This window comes from Phycodurus eques, chromosome 6 (genome assembly GCF_024500275.1).
Source record: "Phycodurus eques isolate BA_2022a chromosome 6, UOR_Pequ_1.1, whole genome shotgun sequence".
In the NCBI taxonomy this organism is placed as follows: domain Eukaryota; kingdom Metazoa; phylum Chordata; class Actinopteri; order Syngnathiformes; family Syngnathidae; genus Phycodurus; species Phycodurus eques.
In genome coordinates this window covers 13,589,055-13,606,845 of record NC_084530.1, presented here as the reverse complement: position 1 = coordinate 13,606,845, position 17,791 = coordinate 13,589,055, and positions in this window count along the sequence as shown.

Here is a 17,791-nt window from a genome sequence, read left to right as displayed (position 1 = left end):
CTACAGGAGGTATTTATTTTTACAGAACTGTAGTGCAAAGGTGACAGCATTTTTTCATAAAGTAGCCTTATTTTGCACCTAAAATATTGCATCTTTTAGCCTTCACAAGTGCATCGATTTCAGCAGCCAATTTCAGAATGTCATTTAAGTTAGTGATTCTCAGCTGGTGGTCGCGGACACATTTTGGGTGTATCACAGACAGCTAGTGAAAGAAAATACATGTATTCCTATTGTGATTTTTCCAGTAGAGTCCAGAGGCGTACTATGTTCCCACTTGGAACACAGTAGAAAAGTGACAAGAATTGTTACTTCCCTGTTCTCTAGCCACTGGTTTACTCTGTAAACAAATACAGTGCAGCCTTTGGCTGAACAGCAAACTCATTTGAAATGGCCTATATAATATATATAAATACATTTATACAAATAGATTTCTATGAATACTTTTCTATCTATCTATCTACCTACCTACCTACTTACTGTACATATGTTTCCAGAGGCTAAAAAATCTTTATTGTTCTGAACTTCTATGAAAGTGGGTCGTGACTTTGCAACAATAGTAGGGCCGTCAATCGATTATTCATTCATTTATTTTCCGTAAGGCTTATCCTCACTGGGGTCACAGGCGTGTTTGAGCCTATCCCAGTTATATCTGGGCGAGAGGCGGGGTACACCCTGAACTGGTCGCCAGCCAATCACAGGGCACATATAAACAAATAATCATTCGCACGCACATTCACACGTACAGGCAATTTAGCGTCTCCTATCAACCTACCACACATGTTTTTGGGATATGGGAGGAAACCGGATTACCCGGAGAAAACGGGCATGGGGAGAACATGCAAACTCCACACAGGCGAGGCTGGATTTGAACCCGGGTCCTCAGAACTGTGAGGCAGATGTGCTAATAAATCGGCGACCGTGCCGCCGTCAATCGATTAATTTGTTTAAAATCAGATTAATCACACTTGAATTTTGATTCATCGCGTTTAATCACAAGCGCCAAATATACCACACATATTTCCATATTTTGCTTTGTGGCGGTATTTTAAACTTATGTTGTGTGGACTTTTGAAGCAAACTTTGCTTCAAAAAGTCCAGTCTGTCTCCTCACTTATCTTTGCACTGCCGTAAGCCTTGACCTGATCCTGAACCTGCATCGCATTTCAGATATCCATCTCCAGTTAAGGTATAGAAGCGTGTGTGTTCAAAATAAATTGTGTGATTAATCTGAGTTAATGCATGATAATGCAAAATTTTTTGGGATGATTAATCATGAGAACGCTTTAACATTCATGAAGTAATCAGCCCTAAACAATAGTGGAATGGTTGACAACAGTTGAAAACCACTGATTTAAGTGGTAAGTGATTGTAAAAGGGCCCTCCAGTAGACACAATTAGTAACAACAGTTACTTTTATTGAAAAATAGCGACTAAATTTTTCTTTTCGGGCGGGATTGAATCGGGCCGAATGGGTGACTGTGACACCCCTGATTTACATTATGCAGAGGCAGGGTGAATCAGAAGTAAAAAAAAAAGTATAATAAAACCTTGATTCTATGATTGCATAATTCTAAATAAATAAACAAAAACATAAACCTCTTGCTTGGATATGGGACAATAATTTTTAAACTATTGTGCTCTATATATCTGCCAATTGGGTATATTATGTATCTGCTTGCACAATGTGTGTTTGTGACCAGAACAATTGAAAGCTACTTGCACAAACTTAAATTGAAGTTCAGCGGGCCGTTCATAATGCTGCTGTGGACGCCGAAGGGTGCACCGTTTGCGGCCACTGCAGTGTGATGGACTAGAGTCCCCCTGGATGATTTTTTCCTCCTCCTTTTCCTCGTTTTCTGACATCGCCCAACAAATCAGGACAACTGAGGTGGTGGAAAAACAGTTTTAAGCTATAGCTCAACAATTCAGGACTGTATTGTTCTCAGTCTTTGCACGTTTTCAGCACTTATGTTCAAACATATTTAATGTATTTAGAAACCAAACACAAAAAATGACTTTACTTGGTCTCTAACATTCTTAATGTCTGTTCATAGATGAATGTGAGTGTTAATTCTTGGTTGCCTGTTTGTGTCCCACGATTGGCAGGTGACCAGCTCAGGTTGTAGCCCACTTCTCCCTCAAAGCCAGCTGGGACAGGCTCACCTGCAACCTAAATTAGTATAAGCAGTATAGAAAATGGATGGATTAAAATCCATATTTTAGTCAGAGAAAGATGAGATGGTTTATTTTGCTCTTAGTCCCTCTTGCTGTGAATAGTAAACAGTCCATTCGTAAGAGCAAGGCAGAATAAGTACATGTTCTGTGGACCTGTTTTTTTTTTGCTATGTCGTTCCTAGACTTCTTAATAACGCAATGCGTGTATTTCAACCAAAATGTTGCTATCTGGAAGACCCAACATATTCAACATGTTGTAGAAGTGTTCTTTTCAGGAATGTGGCAAGCACGACACCTCATGTCATTGTCATTGCATGAATATACTGCTCATTGAGTTGGACAAAAGATTTGAGTAACCTGAATACAGAACGTACACTTACATTTATGAGGAAATAAAACAATAGAAGCAGGTCATGGGTGGTATACTGTAAGTGAGACAAATCAGCAATACAAGACAATACCCATGGGCAAAGTTTTTTCAATCATAAAGCTCCAAGGAAAAATTTAGAATTATCCCCTCTAACATGACAATATATCTTTGCCAATAAACGATACAGTGCATTGCCATTCAGGAACGCTTTACAGTACAGTACATCTAATATGAGGTGCTTCTTAGTTTCTCCACTGGATGGTAGTACTGTGCATATCACCTTACGTTCTGCCGGCAGCGCTCTCTATTACCTCTCAAAAGTTGTGGATTTGTTCATGAGCTGATTGTCCTGTAGCCAACTATCCACAGAAAATACCAATCAGATAGTGAATAGATTGTTTAACGAACCCGAGGTTCATTTGCTCTTTATTCTTGTGCTGTTGTCTTGTATTATCTCCCTGTTTTTCAGAGGACGATGCATGTGTCTGGCCTGTTATCTCTTGCATACCAGCAAGGGGGTGACCTTTCTTCTGAATGTCATGCCGGTTTACAGAGTCAATGTCTGCGGAAGATTAATAGGAAATGAAATATAGTCACATGAACCACTTGTAAAACCTTGTGTACACGCTTTCTCATACTGTGTACTGATGGTGAGCTTGTTGTATTCTAGTCATTACTTCACCATGGAATTCAAGATTTCATTGCTGTTTGTGACATTCCACGTACCTAGAGCCAGCTTCTGTAGCAGGGGATCGGATCGCCAAGGTCCCTGCCTTCGGCCAGCTCACACTGCACCCGACCCCTATGGCCCCTCCCACAGGTGGTGAGCCCATGGGAAGGGCAAGCAACCGAAATGAGTTTCCTCTGCAGGGTGTCCGGGCTCTCCCTTAGCGATAGGGTGAGAAGCTCGGTCATCCGGGATGATCTCAGAGCAGAGCCGCTGCTCTTCCACATCGAAAGGAGCCAGATGAGGTGGCTGGGGCATCTGATTCGGATGCCTCCCTGACACCTCCCCGGTGAGGTGTTCCGGGCACGTCCCACCGGAAGGAGACCCCGAGGACAACCCAGGAGAGAGGGAAGTTTGGGCGTCACTGCTAAAGTCTGGGTGTCCCTGCTAAAGTCTGGGCATCCCTGCTAAAGCTACTGCCCCCACGACCTGACCTCGGATAAGCAGTAGAAAATGGATGGATGGATTGCTGTTTGTTGAAAATAAAAGAAAAACTACATAACATATCTCCACAATCTTATTTAAATATGTCAAGCATTGGCGAGGTCAGCCCTATTTTGGGTGGGCTCAAGCCTTGCCTTAGCCCACTCTATGAATTTGTCCATCCATCCATTTTCTTTACCGCTTAACCCCACTAGGGTCGCGGGCATGCTGGAGCCTATCCCAGCTATCTTTGGGCGAGAGGCGTGGTATACGCTGAACTGGCCGCCAGCCAATTGCAGGGCACATAAACAACCATTCACACCCACATTCATACCTACGGGCAATTTAGAGGCTTCAATCAACCTACCAAGCATGTTTTATGGGAAGTGGGAGAAAACCCACGCGGCACGGGGAGAACATGCAAACTCCAACCAGGCTGGGCTGAGATTTGAACCCCGGTTCTCAGAACTGCGAGGCAGACGTGCTAATCAGTCGTCTACCGTGCCGCCTTTATGTCCTCCAAAAAATATTTCATTTATTTAGTTTAGAAAAACATTTATGTGGTGATAGCGCATGCCTTGACATTGACAAAAAAGTAGACCGGTTGAGAAATGAGCAAGTTATGACTTAATTTCAATGTCCATGCATTTGAAGGGAACATCGACCTTCCCAACATGGCCGCCACGCAGGCACATTATGTAGCCGGGCTGCGGCAGCGCGCTGGCGTGTAATCTTCATATCTTTGGTTCGAACCGCTATACACATTTCCAGCTGTGTTAATGCTAATGGACAGGTAATGCTTGGCTTACAACCCTGATGTAATCTATTAAATGACAGTTGACCACACGGCGATGCTTCAATGCCTCCTCCTGTATGTTATGTTTCGGCACTGATTCGCAGGGGCTAATGAGAGAATTAGGCACTTAGAGCTATCGCTAGCTAATTGAATAGCAAAGAGTTTTTGCCCTGTGTATCAAATACGCTATTAAATGTCTGTGAAGTATCTTATGCCAAGATAGGGCGTGTTCATACGTGTGGTTTTTTAAAGTATGGTCTGCAAAAACTAAAAATCTTACCAATAATATTTTATTTCTAGTAAAAACTAATTAAAATTAGATGCATCACACACACAAAAAAAAAAATGCCAGTAAAAAAACATACTTCCTTGGCGAACTTTTTGTCTACTTATTTCAAGTAAAAATGAGATTGAGACAAGTGAAAATTGTCTAAAAACAAGGTGATGAGTCTTGTTTTTTTTTAAGATGTTGAGTTTTTGCAGTGTGGGTGTTTATTTTCAGTAAAAACAAAATATATATATTTTTTAAAACGCTGGCGGTATCAGGTCGCTTTCATTGTCATTGCATACATTTCTTGAAGTCTCTGTGCCCTTTGCACAATGATCATTGCATCGTACGGACTATTGCTCTGGTTAATCTTTTAAACTTCTCTCATTGCTAGAGAACTCTGCATCTTTTTGGATAATTGTCAAAAATAAAATTGTACCGGCGTTACCAGATTACTAGCAACCTTTAATTGCTCAGTGACTGTTTTTCTCAATGTCTTTACGTCTCCAAAGTATTCTCTGTCAATTGACTGTCTGCTGTCGTACTAGAGCGGCTCCAACTACCGGAGACAAATTCCTTGTGTGTTTTTGACATACATGGCAAAATAAAGATGATTCTGATTCAGATAACTACATGTGCTAAATCTAATTAAATGCTAGTTTACGACAGGACCCCTAATGAAACATAGTTTACAAATGTCTGCTTTTCAATCGCTGGACATACGCTATTTTTTAAAAAGAAGTCCGCCAGGTGTAGGCGAGAAACTAAAAAAAATATGTATATTATTGTATGATAAAGAGTTTGTCTTTGTTTCTTTTTTTTGTAGTTTTTATACTGTATGTACTACATTTCCAACAGAAATTACTCAAATCAAAAGGTTACCTTAGAAACAAATGATTTATTTTTTAATAGCACTAGAGACTAGCCAAAATTTTTTGAATATTCCTTTGCTCTAAGATGAACTACTCATATTGTATTCATACTGTTACAAAAGGTTTGTGCTTTTCTGTCAATGAACCAGACATTTATAATGTATTGAATAAATAGATGAATAGATACATTATTATTATTAATATTATTATTATGCATCCACCAAATGGTCTTTTTCAAGGTCTAACAAGTTTAATCAAATTTCAGAAGGGTACTTTCCAAAATTAGGTCATGGGCTCAGCCCCCCAAAGTACTCGACCTCGACTCGCCCCTGACGTCAAGTAAGCAGCCATTCAAATTTGGTGCAGATCCAGATTTAAAAATTTATTTATTTTTTTATCCCCCCCCCCCCCCCCCCTATGTTTAAATGAATACTGTTGAAAACTTAATGACTGTATTCAGGCATATGCAGAAGGTCTTTGGAAGTGTATTATTTTTTGGGGGGTAGGTTTTTGTTTTGTCTCCTATTGTTTTGTCATTTAAACCCCTACATTCCTCTGCTACTGTTACTCCTCCAGCTCTGAGATCACACGCAATACCTCCCCGCGCACACACACACACACACACACACACACACACACACACACACACACACACACACACACACATACACCACACGTCTTGAAAAGCATTACAGTCTGAAATGGGGCCAAAGCCCCCGTCAGTCTCCTGCGGGTGCAGTATGAGTATGTTTAGGAGTGTGTGGAGACTTGTGTTGAGGAGGGGGAATTTTGTGTAAGTGGGTCACCTTACTGCAGCATTCAACACCAAACATCCACATCAACGCATACACACACAGTCACATAGTCGTCCCACTGGGACCTGTGTTTTTGATCGCCAATAAAATACACACTCACAAATGGACACTTTCCCAAAGAGTTACAGCTTTGGGAACAAGCAAAATGGATAAAAGCCTATTTCACATCATGTTTCTCAACTCCTCACTCTTGACTTCTAAGGACTACCTCTGAGCTTGTTTGAAGAACCTGTGAGGTCTTTCGTGTCATGTTGCCGCCTGTGTTACAGTCCGTCTGTATCTTCTGTTCAGTATGTTTTTTTTCTCCCCTCGATTACTTCATGAAATACAGTATATGTGTATGCACTTCAGTGACCTGCAAAAAGCACTCTGATCTTTAACTTAACACCTTCTCTGCAGGGAGAGAAGGATACACAAGCATTATTTTGTGCAAGAGTTGTGCCTCTGCTGTCCTCATTGGACTCTTCTTTGCTTCAAGTCTCTTTGCTTTCATAGCGGAGAAGAGGAATGCCCTCCCGCATGGCGCAGAGAACATCTGTTGAAAACAACTGAAAGGGGCTTGGTTAATAGGGAAAGAAATAAGAAATGATGCAGACAGAGATGGTGAAAAGACTGGAGGGGATTCTGTCTACGGAACAGCAGAAGAGACAGATCCACTCCTGAAAGAATGGGGTTCACAGGTGCACACAAACACAGCATGGTGACAGAAGCCTGATGAGTCAAAAGAAACAAGATGCACATTTTAGATTACATAAGAGTGCAGTATCAGTGGACCCTTAAACTGAATGTACATTTGTAAAACACAACATGCAAAAGCACAAGGACAAAAATAAAAGCCATAATCTCACTTTACAGACTTTTAAAGTCTTTCTGTAACTGAAATGATATAACAGTACATATGTTAGCAGGTTTGTTTGGCAACTGCTTCTCTTCTCTTCTCCTTTGTCATTGTATTCTCTGTTGTCCTTTCTTCTCCCTCTTGCTTTCTGCTTACTTTGTCTTTACACTTTCAGTGGCATCATTACGGGTGCTTTGACTGTTCATCAGCAAATTTTAGGATGTGGTTTGATGCGCTTGTATAAAAGTAATGTTGGTAGAGCAGCTGCTCTCGGTCTGGTACATACGATTCTATGAACTTGTCAAAAGTGTTTTGGGAAGCGTTTTTTACTGGCAAATGTTTGTGTATGTGGTCTTTGAGAAGCTGATCATGCTTGTGCTATCCTTTTTCTGCCACATTGCCATGGCGACAGTGCCCTCCTGGGGTAATGGGGGACGAGTGTGCTAGAGCTATTTATTCTCCCTCCCTCACCCTTGCATTTCCTCCGTCTCTCGCTCACTGCATCTCTGCCCTCTCCCTCCTGTAACCTCTCTGTCGTTCTCCTCTCCATCTCCCTCCTTCCCGTGCTCTTTCTTCCCCTCTCTGATTGGCTTAACACTCCCCTCCACAAAACGAGATACTGCCTAATGAGACTAGGGTGAGGATGAGAGTGAGGGAGACAAAGAGCAAGTGTCTTAAAAAAAGAAAAAGCATGGGGGAGGTGATCTATGCAGACTTACATTCTTTTTTTGCATGTAAAGCGAAAACCTGTTTCAACACAACTCTGATACCATTTTGGAAGCAAACAGTGGACAATGATGATAATGCTGCCTAGATATGTGACCTCCTTTCTTGACGTGTGGAGTATGCACTCACAGGTCACATCATTAGGTACACGTGCACAATCTACTGTTGTCCAATGCAAAAGCTGTGTCAAAAATTCAAAATTTTTCCTCTATGATGATAATGCTCTGCGTAAAATTGAAATGTGTTTCTCATATTTGGCCTACCTTGTTTGCGATTGAGATAGGAAAATTCATGGTAATATTTCTAAGTAGTACAATCCCACTACAACTACAATAATGAACACATACAAAAAAGGACAAACTCCGACTACAACGGACAATCAAAACTGCTGAAAAGATAGTCGGTACCCCCCTACCCACCCTTGAGGACTTGCATGCTGCCAGAATTAAGACAGGAGCATGCAAAATCCTCTTGCTCCCTCCACATGCTGGACACCAGCTCTCCCAGCTCCTTCCCTCAGGTAAGCGCTACCGAACAATACAAACTAAAACTAGCAGACATTCCAACAGCTTATTCCCACTTGCCATTAACTTCTTAAACAGTTAACTTATAATTCCATTGCAACATGCTGACAATTTTTTTGTCTTCAGTTTGTTGTCACATTTCTGTCGGGCCAATTCTATATTACCCGTGCACTCACTGTAGTAGTCTCGTCACGCTGCACTATTTGCATATCTGTTGTTGACCAATACTGGCCACTCATGTGCCTGAGTAGGATCTGCACCATTTGCACAATCAACTGAGTAGTATCTGAAACATTTGCAAAATCGACATTGTCCCAGATTATTGCACTACTAGTCACTTTAAACTGCATACATTTCTTGAAGTCTCGGCACCCTTTGCCCAATGGTCATTGCGCTGGACTATTGCTATATTAGTCATTCAAACTGCTCTCATTGCTAGAGCACTCTGCATCTTTTTGCACAATTATCACACAAAAAAAAATAATAATTGTACCGGAATTACCAGATTACTAGCAACCTTTTATTGCTCAGTGACTGTTTTTCTCAATGTCTTTATGTCTCAAAAGCATTCTCTGTCAATTGACTGTCTGTTGTCGTACTGGAGCGGCTCCAACTACCGGAGGCAAATTCCTTGTGTGTTTTTGACATACTTGGCAAAATAAAGATGATTCTGATAAACAGCTTTCTAACTTCCAAATACTAACAGCTGGGTATTTAAGGTGTATGTGTGCATTTTAATGTGTGTGTGTGTATGTGTGCGTCTGTGTTTTGTTCGTGTGTGCATGCACACGTGTTTGTGTGTGTGTCTTTGTATGTCACCTGTTTCTTTTTTTTGGGGAATTATAATTGTCCACCTTACTTTTGTTGCCATTTTACTGCATTGGTTAAGAAAAGTTTGATGCAGTAGAAAGCGCTTTTCTCACCCATCAATCATCTCTCAACTAATCATAACTTGGAAACAGGCATGTGCAGACATAGACCCCAAGTGGTGCTCAAGCACCTGCCCTTTTGCGTGGGAGGAAAAAAAGTGCCCTTTTTGCTACAGCCCATTTTTTTATTCATTCATATATTTCAAAATTTTAAAAATTACCCTGTCTGTCATCAGTTCTACCCAAAGTGTTTTGATATTTGACGGGCATTTATATGAGTCATTGGTTGGATTGTAGATATACTCCCACTTTAATTTATTTGAGGTTAATGAGAGGCACTTTAAATGGTGGCAGGTGTATGCAGACCCCATTTAACATGAGTTTGAATGTGATTCCTTAAATCGGAACACAGCCACATCCCCATGTAAGAGGGTGTGTGGACATGTGCAGCCACATTATCTCCGTTATTTTTACTTCCCCTCCAAAAAAAAAAAAGTTATACATGTCATAGGTTAGGGCGGCACGGTGGCTGACTGGGTAGCACAGCTCCCCCACAGTTCGGAGGATCTGGGTTCAAATGCGGCCTCGTCTGTGTGGAGTTTGCATTTTCTCCCCGTGCCTGCGTGGTTTTTCTCCAGGTACTGCGATTTCCTCCCACATCCCAAAAACAAGCATGGTAGGTTAATTGAAGACTCTAAATTGCCCGTAGGTGTGAATGTGAGTGCGAATGGTTGTTTGTCTATACTGTATGTGCTCTGTGATTGGCTGGCGACCAGTTCAGGGTGTACCCCGCATCTTGTCCTGAGTCGGCTGGGATAGGCTCTCGGTTGCCCGTGACCCCAGTGAGGATAAGCGCTATGGAAAATGGATGGATGGATGTTATATGTTAACTAATTGTTGCAAATAATGTTAAAATGATTTATCTTGGTCTCATTTTTCTATACCACAAAAACCTGCCATTTGAACAGGGGTGACCTTTTGTATCCACTATAGTTTCCCATTACTTCCTTTGTTAGCCTGCTCAAAAAATGTCTGTGCACATGCCTGCTTGGAAGTAATCAGTTGTGTTCTAATTTTGTTTGACTCCTTCATATAACTCTCTGATAATTCAAAAATATATAGGAGAATCTGTAAAGCACTGACTTTGTGTCCTATAATTAACTGGTTCAACAGTTCTGTACTTCTGACACATGCAAACCTGACAGCTATATCAGGGGGCGAGAAATGCCATAGTGATAGGAGACAGATTATAGACAGTGGGGGAAAGGGAGAACAAAAAAGCAATAAGGGAAAAGAGAGCCAGCAAGTGAGGGAGATAAATGGCAGCGTAAGAGAGAAAAAAGATGAGTGAAGTGAGAGAGCAACACTGTGTGACATACTGCAGACAGAAAGACTAACAGAGCGAGAAAGAGAGATGACAGAGAGGGAGCGAGAGAAAGGAGAGAGCTGAGGCACGTCAATCGCCCCCACCTCCCTGATCCTCCCCCTTTTTGCCTCCCCAGCTACCCTCCCTGCCGTGTAGCAGACCTTTGCTAGATGGTAACAAGCCACTCAGACGGCTGCAGTACACGTACACAAACACACGCGCATGCACACTTGGACGCCACTAGATTCCCTGAAGATCATGTAATCATACATGTGTGCATGCACTTTCTTTGTGTGTGTGTGTGTGTGTGTGTCATTGGAACAGCACACTCTCTACACATTTGAAGGGGGGAAAGGACTCACATCACACGGTTGTTTTCGCTCAAATCTTTCAGGTCACTTTGACACAAACAAACACACACATGCTACACACACGTGCGCACTATATACACACCCCATATAAACACGTACACACTATGGCACACGGCCTCATTTCCCTCCCGTTCTCTCTCTCTCTCTCTCTCTCTCTCTCTCCTCCCACCTGAGCTGTAATTTGCAGGGCTGATGAGGGCAGAGCAGAGGCAGGACTGAATTCTGCTTACTCTATATAACATTCACACACTCACACACACATCCACAGTGCTTTCTTACTACTGAGAGAATCTGATCCTTTGTGTCCTTGTGTGTGCGTGTGTGTGTGTGCGTGTGCCTGTGTGTGTGTGTGTGTGTGTGCGCATGCGTGCGTGTGTGTGGACCGTTCGTGCGTGTGTGCAAGCTCTCTTTTTAACCTCTTCTCATCTGTCTCTGTTGCTTTTTTGTCACTCTCTCTCGTCCTCCCTCTCTACTCTCCCTCAATCTCTCTCTGCTCCCCGGCTGTGTGTGTTTGCGTCCGTGTGTCTGTGTGTGTATGTTCGAGTGCGTGTGTGTGCATGTGTGTGTGTGTTTGTGCGTGTGAACCGTAGGGAAAACAGACGCTCATGTGAGCAGCAGCAGTGACTGGTGAGAGACAGGAAAGAGGAGAGGAAGAGAGCAGGGATAACACAGCCAACACCATCATTCTCATCGGATTCCCACCAGACATGTGAGAAGATGTCGGTGGGCGGCTGCGCGTGTCCCGGTAAGTAGCCACCGTGGCCATGCTTGCCGTTGATGACAGCTACAACGGCCACCGCTGCCATTGCTCTGACTTTTCCTCATCATTTGTTGATGTATTTTGAGTTGGTGAGTCCAGCTCCTGCCGTGGCGTGACTGAGGCACAGAGAAACAGGGGCCCTGGGCTCACTTTGCAAAGGCTCATGGGATATTGCCTTCTGTGCTGGTGTGAGAGGAGGGAAAGAATACAAACTTATCTGTTTCTTTTTCACTTTTAATTTCAATATTTTTTTGTAGTATGTTGTTAGAGTTGAGAGGTTGATCGTGAATCGATGTTTGCGACATACATGCGCGCACACACACACATACACACGCACACAGCTGTTGCTATGGCACCGCTAATATTCCTTCATTGTGCCTCGACCTGATGTTGTTGCAGATAATCATTTCTGAGTGATTTCTTCTGAGGTTAGCATAAATGAAGTCTTGTAAACATGTACTGTCCTGTAGAGTTGATGGAATGCAAAAAGAAAGCTGAATGTGTTGTTGGAGGTCAAAGGTCACTGATTGCAAGATTGGCACTCCTTAGTTAAATAAAGACGGCAGCATTTCTATCATTTTAAGATGTATGAACAACAGGATTAGATCACGACGATGACTCTCATCCATATGCCAACAACCTCAGTATCACTTTAGATGTGTGGCCTCCAGCTGCTCCTCAGCCTAAACCAGCCTGAACAGGTCTTTTCATTTTGGGGGAGCAACTAGCATAGTAAAATGCTGTAATTCTGTTAAGATGGTATACAGTGTAGAGCTGTAGAAAAGGGGCCTTTTGATTCACATTTGTAGTGAGAAACAATCATGTTTGTTGAGTTCTTTATCTGGAGTTATGTATATGGCAATACTATACGATATGGTTTGTGAGCAAAATTTGAATTTCTGTTTTGAATGTTTTGTGGTGGCGGCACGGTGGCCGACTGGTTAGAGCGTCAGCCTCACAGTTCTGAGGACCCGGGTTCAATCCCCGGTCCCGCCTGTGTGGAGTTTGCATGTTCTCCCCGTGCCTGCGTGGGTTTTCTCCGGGCACTCCGGTTTCCTCCCACATCCCAAAAACATGCACTAATTGGAGACTCTAAATTGCCCGTAGGTGTGAGTGTGAATGGTTGTTTGTTTGTATGTGCTCTGCGATTGGCTGGCAACCAGTTCAGGGTGTACCCCGCCTCCTGCCCGATGACAGCTGGGATAGGCTCCAGCACGTCCGCGACCCTCGTGAGGAGAAGCGGCTCAGAAAATGGATGGATGGATGGATGTTTTGTGGTGAAAAAGTGGCCTGGTCTGAACAATCAATCAACTCTCTGGTGTGTAGTACTTTTAGAAATGGCTTTCAGGTGTCCATCCCTTTCTACCCAGAATTCCTTTCTTCCTGAGGTCATGAAAGAGGTCAGTACATGAATACCTGATGGTGTAGAGACGTTGCGACACATGAATACTGGTGTTAGTATGTCGTTTAACCATGCAACTAAGTTTAGTGTCATCTTTGTTTTAGCCTAAAACAATGTGAGAATACAAACTATTGCTTGTTACCTATTTTAATATGTTTTATATTTAATTAACAGCTACTTGGTACCTGGGAGTTCAGTCACAGACATCAACTTGATGGAAGGAGTATCCGTCATATTAAAGTACCATATTGGAAAGTGTGTGATTTGTCCATTGTCTTTGAAGGATGAGGAACTCCCTGCAGGCTACATATGGTTGTATTTGGGTTTGGAGAGCCTGACAGCAAGCAGATAACTCCTCTCATTTTTATTGACTCTAATCACATATGGTAGGACAGAAAAAGAGGAATCAAGGTCTCAAAATAAACCCTGTGCTGGTGTGCCTTGGGCAATATATTATTAAGTGTTAGCACGATTTATGTCCCAATCCTCATAGCATGCGTAGACATGAAATATAATCCCATATCTGAAAATGTATTACTATATATTACTTGTACTGTCATGCAATATTCAGCTGCGGGGGAGTGGAAGTCTGTGTTTTCAGTCTATTGGATAGTGTAGTAGTATCACCCTGACATGGCCTCGCTTCTCCCCTCATGACTAACAGACCAGAGTGATTAAAATGGTCAGGAGACTGGATGATGACTGAGACGTGGCCAGCCACAAACTTTAATCATGAGAAGGATCGAAACACTAAATACACTAACAAATTGCTGAAGAAAAAACACAGCAACACAGCTGCCAGTATTTTAGTCTTATTTTACAGGACAGTTTGTAACAGTGTACTGTCATGTTTGGTGGTTTGGAAACTACAGTATTTAACTGGAAAGTTACTCTAAGTGCAGCCACTTTAGAGCGTACAGCCAAGTTCAGAGACAATGCTTTATCATCCCAATGGATCAACAAATAGCCAAGCATTGTTGGGGATAGATGTAGAAATGTGGATTCTGCCTGTGTGATTAAGCCTCTGTGTGATTAAACCTGCACGTTTTCCCAATCTCTAGGCCCTGTACTACACAAGGCAAATAGTGCTACCACTTCAGCTGTTAAATAAGCTTGCACAGTCCAGGCTAGAGCTCTTGTTTAGAATGGGTCCTTAGCTATCTTGCGGTCAGATTGCATACTTAATCAACATGGTCATGGAAATTTCCAAAATGACGTACTGTATGACTGGACTGCCCTGTGGTGAGCCCCCACTTTTGCTATCATTTTTCTTTCTCCCTCCAATGTCTCAAATAATTTCTTTCTAGTACCTCCTATTATCTGCTTGATGTACTTTATTTATATTCACATGGCAACTTATTAGTTATACACACTCAAAGTAATCCAGCGATTGTAAAAAACAAAACAAAAAAACACCTTTTTATTTTATTCCATCATTTTCTGTACCGCTTCTCCTCACTAGGGTCGCGGGCCTGCTGGAGCTTATCCCAGCTATCTTCGGGTGAGAGGCGGTGTACACTCTGAACTGGTTGCCAGCCATTCACACCTACGGGCAATTTAGAGTTTTCAATTAACCTACCATGCATGTTTCTGGGATGTGGCAGGAAACCGGAATACTCTGAGAAAACCCATGCAGGCAGGACATGCAAACTCCACACAGGCGAAGCCGGGTTTGAACCAGGGTCCTCAGCACTATGAGGCAGATGTGCTAACTAGTCGCCCACCGTGCCGTGTTTGATTTGATCTCATCTGTAATTCTCATTAGGGATGTAAGCAATAGTTTCACGTCAAGAATTTTGTCTATTGTGTAGAATTGAGTGGTGAGGACGGGCAGCACAGTGATCGAGTGGGTAGCATGTCAGCCTCGCAGTTCTGAGGGTCAGGCTTTGACTCGGCAGTGTAGACGGCCTTCGCCCGAAGTCAGCTGGGATAGGCTCCAGCTACCCATGACACAGAACAGGATATAAGCGATATAGAAAATGGATGAAAGGACAAATGTTTTCTATTCACTAGCATGGTGTAATCGTGGTTAGCATGTCTGCGTCACAGTTAGGTGATTCAGGTTTCGATTCTCCGCTCTGGCCTTTCTCTGTGGAGTTTGCATTTAATCCTCTTGGTTGTGTAGGTTTTCGCCAGGTACTCCAGCTTACTCACACATTTCAAAAACATGCATGTTTAGTTAATTGAAGACTCTAAATTGTCCTTTGTGTAAATGTGAGTGTGAATGGTTGTTTGTCGATATGTGTTTGGCAATTAGCAGGTGACCAATCCAGATTTTATCCCGCCTTCCGCCAAAGTCCGCTGGGATAGGCTCCAGCTCACTCGGACCCTACTAAGGACAATCGCTATAGAAAATGGATGGAAGCTGGCTGAGGCAAAATGTAGTGCACTACTACAGTTGATTTAGTTTGGGGTCCAGAGATGAACAACAAAATGACAGCACCTATGAGCTACATCCACTCAGACCTTACAGTATATGGCAACATTCTGCTCAATACAACACACAGGCATCAAAACAGGAGTTCAGAATATTCAGATAGATTCACACATCCCACTAAAATAATAATTGATTTATTCATCCATCCATCCATTTTAATTAATTAATTGCTTGTCCTCATCCAGGTTGTAAGTAATCTGGAGTGAGAGACGGGGTACACCCTGGACTGGTTACATGCCATTCACAGGGCCATTTGACTAATTAATTGTGAATTTTACTCACAGTCAATCAAGGACTTTAGTCAAATGCCCATCCCTAATGTATATGAAACACTACCACTTAGGGAGGACAACAAAGCTCGATGAATGGTGGTTCGTTTCACCAAACCAGATGCCACGTTAACCATGACAGAAATGATAAAACAACAGTCGTCCAATTGTTGGTCCCCTGTCTGTCTCCCCTTCTGTCTTGTTTACATTCCAGTGCCATGTTCAATAGCAAAGGGTCCTCCCCTCCTTCTTGTGTGGGCTCAGCGTTTGTGCTCATGTGTGTGCGTGCTTGTAGATGTACACACAGCATGTGTCCCAGCATGTGGATGACATCAACACGAGAGCAGAATGTGTGGATGTGGTCCAAGCTGTGAAAAGAGAAAGAGAGAATATGTTATTGTTTCTGAACTCGAAACTCGAACATGCTCCGGTAATTACATTAAACGACCTCACCTCACCCCCCACCCGACAGTTGTTGTCTCACCCATTTCTTTTTCAACTTTATGTACCCCCCCCCCCCACCTTTCAAATGTACACTTACTTCCTACTCCCTTTTTCTTTTTGACGCTCCTGATTGCTAGCGTATGTTGCCTGGCTTGTTGGCAAGATGAGGGGAGAGGGTAAGGAGGGAGAGAGACAGAGAGAGTGAAGGGGTGGAGGGACTGTGCCCGCTCATGCAGAGAGTCACATGGTGTCCCTGATTGGAGGAAAATGAGTAAAGACTGCAGCCTGGCTGAAATGACAAGAGACAAAAAGGCACAAAGGCTTAGCTGTTTGGAAACGGGTTGCACAACAAGAGAGCCTGAAGAGGAGGGAGGGGGGGGATTATGAAGGGGAAAAAGAAAGAGAGAGTAGAAAGGTTTGATTTTTGAAAGAAAGAGTTAGAAGGAGGGCTGAGATACAGTCAGAGAGAACAGGAGAGGTTGACAGAGGAGGGAGAAGTAAGAGGGATGAGGAGCAAATGGGAGATGAAGGCTGCAGGATTGCATGAGGAGTGGGGAGTGAGTCAGGGAGGGAGGTTGAGACTGGGAGAAATCAGACTGTTTCTTGTTTTCTGCAAGACTGAGCGCTGACGTGATTGGCTGGAGGGGGCTGGGTGGTAGAAGGTGGGGGGCAGACCTGAGTCGGAGATCAGAGACAGACAAAATGGCTCCCAGAGAACAGAGAATGCAGCATCAGGCCACTATCACATCCCCTCACACAGCTGTCAGCTGACTCGAGTCTCCGACACACATGCGTGTGCGCTCACACACACACACACACACATACACTCCCAAAGGTTATAAGCCACCTGCTAGTGTGAGCGGAGAATGATGACAATGATGGATAACAAGGATGATCATTGAGTTAGTATACAACACTGGCTTCTTTTCTCCTTTGCTTGAATTAAAATATAGTTGTTGCCGTACACCCACCCACCACACCATGATGACCTCTTGCACATTACAATAAAATGATATCCAAAACAAGAGCTGTCTCAAATATTCTGCTTTTACAACTATATTAATGTTCATTTTTGATTGACACTGTAATGCATCTTACTGACAACCAGTTACTTCTAATATTTTGAATGTCATGTAACTGAGGTAAGTAAAAAATTACCAGTACCACAGCTCCCATTATAATTCAGTCATGTTCTACACCTCTACAAACCACAACCAGTGCCAACCATAGTAATGTACATATTAATGTCATACCTCTGACAGTGTCAATCAACATTGAAAAATATGATTTTTGTAAGAGCAAAAACTTTGTTGAAGATTTTGTATTGGATATAATTATA